The 9,088-nt window shown below is 39.8% G+C and overlaps 1 pseudogene; it reads left to right on the top strand.

The window, feature by feature from the left end:
• The first annotated feature begins 1,612 nt into the window (after nucleotides 1–1,612).
• Nucleotides 1,613–2,138, top strand: LOC138177476 (28 kDa heat- and acid-stable phosphoprotein pseudogene; annotated as a pseudogene).
• The last annotated feature ends 6,950 nt before the right edge of the window (nucleotides 2,139–9,088 follow it).

Here is a 9,088-nt window from a genome sequence, read left to right as displayed (position 1 = left end):
GCTATGTGGCACAGTGAATAGAGCACTGGCCCTGGAGTCAGGAGAACCTGAGTTCAAATTCTACCTCAGACACTTGACACTTACTAGCTGTGTGACCTTGGACAAATAACTTAACCGCAATTGCCTTGCTTCCAAAAAAAAAAGCAGCCAAAGGAAAGGATTCAAGCTTCTTGTACTTATTAAAGGTCAAGGGTCACATTTTCTTCTTCTTCAATGTTGGGGCCCAGGTCACAGTAAGTGTTGGAAGGAGCAGAGGAGGATAGTCTGGATATCACCTCCCAGGTAGCTAACATTAGGGACCCAGGTTGCTGCTGTGTATTGAGAGGCATGGGGGAGCCTTGCCTCTCACCTTTAGGGCAGTCCCTGAATCTTCTCAAGTGGACCTAACAAGGCCTATACTTGGCCCTCTTAAAAAGAGGAGAAATTCCAAAGGTCAGGGCCATCTATTCTGACCAGGCACTGACAATGCTGGAGGGGAGCCAGGGGAACAAGACATATAAGACCAAACAGCACCCAAGATGAAGGCAAAGTAGGGACATAGAGTGAGGGCTGACAAGGGAGGGCCAAGTCCTCCTCTCTGTACTGTTCTCATGAAGGAGAGGGATCCAGAAGGTCACTGTCTTTCCAGCCTTTTCTGCTTGGGGCTGGCACAAATCTGAGAGTGGCAAGCAAGGCTGCAGGTGAGTCCAAGTCTCTGTCCGTTTTTGCTTTGGTTGCTGTCCCAAATGGGCCATGGGGTGGAGTTCAAGAGGATGAACTGTCTCTATTCTCACCTGCAAGAGGGGATAGGGGTGTTCCAGGCTTTGCCTCGGGCATCTGGAAAGGGTTAATTAGGGAAGAAGGTCCTGGTCAAAGTCTCTAGAATCAAGATTCCTTGGGCATCAGCCAAGGAGCTCATCCTAGGCTGGGGTCGGTACAGATTCCTCTAGTTACTTCCATTTCCCTAGCGAAATTAGAGGTGAGGCATAGTCCAGCATTATGTACTTCGAAGTTGACATCATGGAGATGTCAGGGGACAGTTTAGGTTCTAGCTGGGCAGCAGCTCTTGCCCTGTAGGGTCTGGTGCCAACACCATCAATTCTGATCTCCAAGTTGAGAAGGTGATGGGGCCCTTTCTCTGGCCCAGGGTTTGGGGCCTTCTCTAATGGTCTTCCTCTTAATAGATGCTGGACTCATTCGAGAAATGACACACTGCAGAGATACAAAGGAGACAGGCCATGAGATGATGTGGTGATAATCCTTCATCTTTGATTTCTTTTTAAATTTTTTTTATTATTTGGGGGTCAAAGCCATTCATCCTAATTAGGAGGTTATGAAGGTGATTGAAACCTGTGTCTTGGGATGTGAAGAATTTACTGAAGACTTCAGAGGTTCCTCAGATAAGAAAAGGAAGGAGCTTGTGGCCATGGTGGTGGCGGCAGCAGCAGCAGTGGCTTCCTAATACAGGTTGAGTTTGTAGAGGGTTCCTTCTTTTGACTCTGTCATAGGCTAGAGACAGAAAGAGAGGTGGGAGGGGAAGGTGGGAAGAATTGGGGCAAAGGCGGAGGAAGGAGAGAGACAAGTTCTGGTTCTGGTGGCAGTTTAAGCTCCTACAACAGCTGCCAGAGCCACGATGCCCAAAGGAGGGAGAAAAGGAGGCCAAGGCCAGGCAAGGCAATACACAAGCCCTGAAGGGACCGAGGTCCAACTTCAAACTGAAATGCATTAAATGAGGGAAGAAGAAAATGAAGTACTTGGTGATCGGGCCACTGGGGACCCAAAAAGAAAGAAAGCCTTGGCTTCAGATGAAAGTGATAAAGGTGAGGATGAGTATCACCAAAAGCACAAAGGAGTGGAAGGGTTAAGGGACACAGAGAATCCCAACCGAATAAACCAGACCACCAAGAGTCACTCAGCTGGATCTGGATGGGCCAAAGGAGCTGTCTAGGAGAGAACGAGAAGAAATAGAAAAACAAAAAGCAAAAGAACGATACGTGAAAGTGCATTTAGCTGGGAAAACAGAACAAGCCAAAGCAGGTCTAGCCTGGCTAGTCATCATCTGGAAACAGCGAAGAAGCAGCCAGAAAGAAGACAGGAAAGCAAAAGATGATGCAATTGTATCAGGAAAACAAATGTAGTCGCTCTCGCTGAATGAGTAAACAGGCCATGTGGGAGGAGGAAATGCCAGGAACTGTGCCCAGGACCTCTACCATACTGCACCTCACACTGGTGCCCTCTGGAATGTTCTGTGCCATCCCCCCCCCCCACCTCGTGCAGTAACTGACGGTGTGGATGCTCTTCACCTAGGCACAGAATTCCATTTTGGGCCAAGGGAGAATAGCAAAAGGGGGGCAGCTTCTATCTTTGGGACAGAAATAACGCAGACAAGCATTTCTTTTTGTAATAGTTTCAAAAGTCTGGATGTTTTCGCTCTTTTTAGGATTCAGAACACATAGCAGGGGGGAGGGTAGAAAAAGTTTAGACTTGTAGATCACACGGGTATGTTGATCTGGGTGGGGTGGGGGGGACCCATAGAATGATCCTAATGAAAATCCCAGGTCTGTTTTGACAGGGCAGTCATTTGCATGTTTTCTCATGAAATTTCTGCAGTCTAAGTGTAGTAATAAATATCTGGGAGTCCATTCTCATGTGTGTTCTTGTACAGGTGGCCCTCATTCATTCCATCCCTCTCCTCGTTTTTTTCCTCCCTTCTGTCTAGGTCTAGTGTCCATTTTTAATCATATCTTCTGTTTAAAGAAAAACCTTTATTTATTAGTAAAGGCCCGGGCAAAACATGCTTAAGAAATTAAACTTGTATATTTGGCTGGTTAAAATAAAAATCATCGTAAAAAAAGAGGATTCCTTGGTTATCTTGGTGACATGGTAATCTACCCTCTCTCATTCAGCCCATTGTGACCTCTCTAAATGTAGTTTAATCAGTAACCTGACTTAGTTTACCTATAAAGTCTGTTTGAGTTTCTTTCTGTATGAAATTATGTCCCTACTTAACTAAGTTTGTTAAAGTTTTAAGATATTGAAATTAGGAATCTTTTTTTTTAACTTTTCTAACCTAAAATAATGTACAAGACTGTAATATGTAAAAGAATTATCTCTCTGTCACTTTAATGCATTTTTTGTCCATAAAAATCCTCTTTAGAATATTAATTATTATTCAGTTTTTTTTAATAGCCTGAATTTGTGCTTAAGCACAATAAAGCCTGTGTTTTTATGTCTATGATTTCTGCATTGTGGTAGATCTACTTTGGCAATAATTACCTACCACATGAACTCAGAAGAGAGATATTTCTCCCACAACAAATTTGAAGAAGCACAAAGGAACAAGCAATAAGGCTGGAAAGATGAGGTCTCTACTTCTGAAGCTCTTCTGTGTGCATAAATTTCTATTTACTTTGGAGATTTTGAAAGGGAAAACCCAGCTGAGCCATAGAGAGCACTATCCAAAAACCACAGAAAGGGAGGGAAGTCTGTCTTTCAAGGGTGTCCTGTGTACTTCTGCGTATTTTTGTTCATTATTGTGTTTTTGGTCTCTTGCCTGTTAATAATCATTCTCTTGAAATCTTGTCAGCTTCCCAGACATTCTGATGAGCATGGCACTGTGATTCAGGTGTCTAAAGCAAGGGCTGGACTGAAAAACAGGGTTTTTGCAGGCAGGACAAGGCAAAAATTTTCCAAACCTTGTGTGCCTCACTATCTTGGACTCTTTTTGCCTTGCTTTTCTGCAGACATATAAGGAACAGACTGGTCTGTTTGTGGTGGCCATTGTCTCTGACTCCAGGGTATTTGACACTGCTAGGGTCCTACTCAGGTTGGGTGCCATGGTTCTGACCACTGGTTAAGTGGTCCTGGGTCAGTCTGGTATAAACACTGCAGTGGTTCAATCAGAGATCCCCATTCTGGTCTCTTTCTGGCTCCTGGTTTGATCACTGGTTAAATGGTTCTGGTAAGAATGTGCATCTGACCTATACTTCAGTGTCATATTGAGGATAGCTCAGAAGGTATCAAAAGATAGCATTTTTTTTCCTTTACTGTCTCAGTTATCTATTTTACATTGTTGTTGCTGTTGGACTGACATGAAAATTAATTTTGAGGGATTTGGTGAATTTGTTTCAGTGATTCTGATTTGGTTTCAAAATGTTTGGGGGAGGGGATCCCACAGATTCGGCCTCAAATATTCCAGGAGAAAATTGTTTTACTCTCAAGTATGGAAGTTAGACAGTCTGATTCTTCTAAAGACATACTTATGGGTTTTCTTCTATTTTGGGAAAAAATCCCTTCTAGGAATCCAAATTGTCTATGACCCAATTTAAAAATCTTTGCAAAAATGTTTGGATTGGGGCAGCTAGGTGGCGCAAAAAGCACTGGCCTAGGAGTCAGGAGGACCTGAGTTCAAATTCGGCCTCAGACACTTAACACTTACTAGCTGTGTGACCTTGGGCAAGTCACTTAAACCCAATTGCCCTGCCTTCCCCCCTCAAAAAGATTTGGATAAGATTAACTTCAGGGGACACATATCCTTGGCCCCCAGATGGATCCTTTGATTTTACCAACCTGCCGGAGTGTAGATTTGACTATAGAAAACCAATACCTTTACCAGAAGGCTTTTTGGCACATTTGGGAAGAGCCTGAGCATGAAAAATTCTGTTCCATAATTGAGAAACAGGCTGTCCAACAACTGGCTTTGATAACAAGAAATTAACCTTCTTCTAAAGCCATGCCTCGGAGTGACAAGCTAGAGTCAGGGCCCCAATTCCCAGCACCATCCAACTGCTCTAACTCTTCCCAAGAAAAGGGGGATGAAAGAGATTCAGGGAACTCAGAACATTGGGGAAGACTATACTGTTGCCACACATTTGGCATTAGCCTCTTCTAAGTTGCCCACATCACAGGAAAAGGTAATTTAAAAAAATAAAAAATCTTGTATAAGCTTAATCAATGAGATGTCATTAAAACAGTTCTCCCTCCTAACTGCAATATATTACAAAATTCTGATGCTCAAATCTTCTTTCCAGTAAGCAGGAACTTACTTCCACTGACCCTTTGATCAGATTTTCAGTAGGAAATAAGGTTTTTGAAGAGGCAGGAGAACAGCTGCAAGATCCTCTTTTCTCAGTCTTCTCAACCCTGGCCAGTCTGAGTATGGAAAAGTAAAGACAGACAAAAAAGACTGGAAATCCTTTTCTTGGTTTGTAGAAATTTATAGCATTATAAACTAAATTTGTAAATGAAAATGCACCATCTTTACTGTAAATTTCTAAGTTATTGTTTTGTAAATGCTGAAATATCTGGGTGATTTTTTGGGGGGGGAGGGTTGTAAGTATTTAAGATTACTTGCACATAGCACTTACGACCTTTTTTTAAATCATTCTTCCCAAGGAAGGGTGATAGTCATTATTTTAGTTGAAAGTGATATCATGGCCTACAGTATGCTAAGGAAGTCTTAAAGTAAAGGGGAAAAAATGGTTTGCAGTGGGTAGCCTTTAGGCCTTATTAAGTGAAAATTTAATCTTTTGTTTTGTTTTTTTTTGCTTTTTGGAGGGGCAATGGGGGTTAAGTGACTTGCCCAAGGTCACATGGCTAGTTTGTGTGTGTGTGTGTGTGTGTGTGTGTGTGTGTGTGTGTGTGTGTGTTAAGTGTCTGAGGCTGATTTTGAACTCAGGTCCTCCTGACTCCAGGGCCGGTGCTCGATTCACTGTGCCACCTAGCCGCCCCTAAAATTTAATCTTTTGAAGACACTTTACCTTGCCGCTGTATTTTCTTCTGTGAATGATATGTGAGGACTTAATTGTTTTGGTAAATTAGAAGCAAAGTCACTTAAAAGAAATTGAAAGATGATGGAGCTGGAAATGTAAAAGCTTTGTAATTACTACAGAGTCAAAGAAAATGTGTACTACAGGAGATATTGGGTGGGATGTTAGACTGGGATATTATTATTAATTATTATATATTATATATTAGATTATTTCTCAATCAATAAAGATGAGATGGTTAAAACAGTAGTGAAGGTAAGTGAAAGGATGAATCAGTGGAACAAGGAAGACAGTTTTTAGGTTTATTTGATTTTAATGAAATTCCAATGGAAGAGAAAAAAAAGAGAGAAAAGGTTTAAAAAGCCAGTAAAGGTAAGGGGTGAATGGGTAGAAAATCAAAGAAAGTTGGAGTCTGTTTCAATGACAGTGTGAATAGGTTTGAAAGAAGGGTTTGGAGTTCTGAAAAGAGATTTGAGGGCTCTTTTTTAAAATCTCATTGAGATAAGGATACAAGAAACTTTCTATGACTGTAAATTTCTGGACATCAGTTGGAGAAATGCCTCTTAGCAACTGAAGACTGAAAATATTCTATCAAGTTACACTTACCAAATAGAAACTATAGAAATAAATTTTGCAGAATGGAATTAATTTGAGGATAGTGTATTAAAATTCTGTCTTTGACGTATCATTAGAAGGATTTGCTACATTTTTTATGTGGAGAATATAGTCAGAACATCATTATGTCTACAATTTCCACATTTTAGGAGAGCCTCCTGGGCCCCAGAAAAGGGAGATGAGAATGTAAGACTGCCACCATATATCTTTGGAAGTAAGCTAATTGAAAGCAGGGGGCCCTATGATTTGAGGTACAGGCAGCTAATGACCCATAGGAAAATTGAGATTTTGTATGATACCATTTGTAATTGTACATCCAGACATGCTTTGATTTTGCCCTAAAACTAAACTATAATGCCTGATTTAAAGTGAAATGTGTTCTCCTATCAGAATAATTGTGGTTTGATCTACTATAGGCATATCAGAATTAATACAAAATATACAAGATATTTGGCATTAAGACCACATGCTTAGAATGGATGAAAAAGAATTAAAAATGCTTCAGAATTCCTCTATACTGGTTTCTGAATATGGCTAGTATAGAACAGCAAATTGATAAATATCTATTGATATACAGATGAAGTGATTTTCTCTGTAAGATGATTTGGAAATGGTTTCAACTGAATGGATGTTATTCATTTGGCAGTAAAGGTTTGTTTCATGTTTTATAAAATGTTTTCTAAAACAATAGTATTGTATTATTGTTACTTATATATGTTATATTACTATATAGTTAGATGTTTATGTTATTCTAATATTGTCTTGTTTCATGATTTTTGGGAAATCATTGTATAAAAAATGTTTGAATTTGAAAAGTGATACATACTAGAGAGAGATGTACTTAGAGAGAAGTCTTAGAAAATTAACTTCTTTTTTTAATCTGTATGATGCAAGAATATGAGTTGAATGTGGTAACAATACCTAAAACTGTTAAGTATTTATTTGAGTATATTTTGCTTTAAGAATACTACTACTACTACTACTACAATAACTACTACTACTAGTAATGGGACTCTTTGGGGAAAATAGAACAAATCTTATAAATTTTCCTTACTTCTGAAGGTCTTTGGAGATTTACCTGGCTTGTTGGGACCTTCTATTTGGGCAAGGTCATGAAATCTTAGTGTTGCTGACAGCATGTCATGAAATTCTAAAGTAATGAAGTGCTTTAAAAAGAAAATAGGACCTCTCACAACTGAAGTGAGGGGGTTTACAAGTTTGTTTCACAGACAGTGGTTTTTATCTGATAGATTGTTTGGACATTGCTTATAAAAGTTATGAAACTGCATCTATAATAGTATGTATTAAAGTTACACATTTAAGCCAACTTAGTCTTATGAGACCCTAGGTTAAAAGATTTTATTTTTGCCTTAGGGATTAATAAACAATACCCAAAGAGATGGCTATCTGTCAGCATGGAGGCTTGTAGTGCTCAGTGTTTCTCTGGGTTTGGAGTGAAGTAGTATATATTTACTGCATATGTACTGAGATAAATGATTATTTGACTATTCATAACCAGTTATGAATTTGGGATCCAGGTTTTTCTCCTCTTATTCCCTCATTTAGGGCCCAGACCCTGTAGAAGGTCAGTCAGTCGGAAAGACATGAATTGATGAGATTGCCCTAACCCTCCTGGATTCTAGTGCCACACCCCACCCAACTGGGCCCCTACTTCTGTTTAAAGTCTAAACAGAATCCCATCTAGGAGGGTTCTAGAGTTCTTGCTCACAGGAAGAGTCCCTGTTCTTGTAAATTTCTATTAGAATTAATGGTGACTTCAAGAAGAAGAAAAACCAAAGAGAGTGATCTGGATGGAGCTGGATTTCCCTGTCCAGAGTGCTGGAGGTGGCTGAGTCTCATGATTAAGCTACATTCTCAGCAGGAGGAGCTGAAGTCTCCCAGCTTACCTCCTCATTAAATGTCCACCATAAGGGGTGATTTTCACTTGTCAGTAGCCTCCCCTTTTACAAAGCTATTTAAAGCATTCAGTGTTTCCATAGGAGGTCTCGGGCTTTGTGAAAGAAACCACTGAGCATAATTTGTTATTGTTAGCTAGTCTAATTAATAAATTGATTATTAATTACCCAGAAACCCTGTCTCTCAGGATTTTCATTTGTCACAATATAATTACAAAATGTGATTATTTTCTTTATTTCTAATGACTGATTTCTGCCTCAGGATGGTTTTCAACTAGAAAGGAAGAATAAGAAAGGGAAATGAGTTTGTTTACTGTGAACTGTTATTGCACAACATGAAAATAATGATAACAACTGTATCTACTCCTAAACTTTAATTGATGAAATTTGGTATTTGAGGTAAAATTTCTTGGGCCTGTATGTTGATACTGTTCTGAGTTTTGATTTCAGGTATACTTATCTGAAGTATAATGAAATCGATAATCTGCTGATAACTGCTATAGGTTAATGCCTGTGCCTGTGCCTGTGAAGGTTGGGAGGATGAGTTGTGAAGAAGACAGCAGGGGCCTCCTGACTCTGTTTCTCCATTGAAAATGAAAAATTTCCTACCTGGTTAATTGTGGGCCTTGCTATGATGTGGGCCTCTGTGTCCTATAGACTTTGGCTGCAGGACTGGCTATTCTAAAAGGTTAACCATGACTCTTACCTGGAATGATTTATGTATTGCTTTAGGTAGCACCTCATTCTCACACACATGTTTACATGTATACAAACATACATGTGTATAGGTCCCAAAAGGGAAGCTATAAC

This window comes from Petaurus breviceps, unplaced genomic scaffold (assembly GCF_028583685.1).
Source record: "Petaurus breviceps papuanus isolate PSGF00001 unplaced genomic scaffold, PetGlider_PUasm1.0 90417, whole genome shotgun sequence".
Taxonomy (NCBI): Eukaryota; Metazoa; Chordata; class Mammalia; order Diprotodontia; family Petauridae; genus Petaurus; species Petaurus breviceps.
This window is presented reverse-complemented; position numbering and strand designations above follow the sequence as displayed.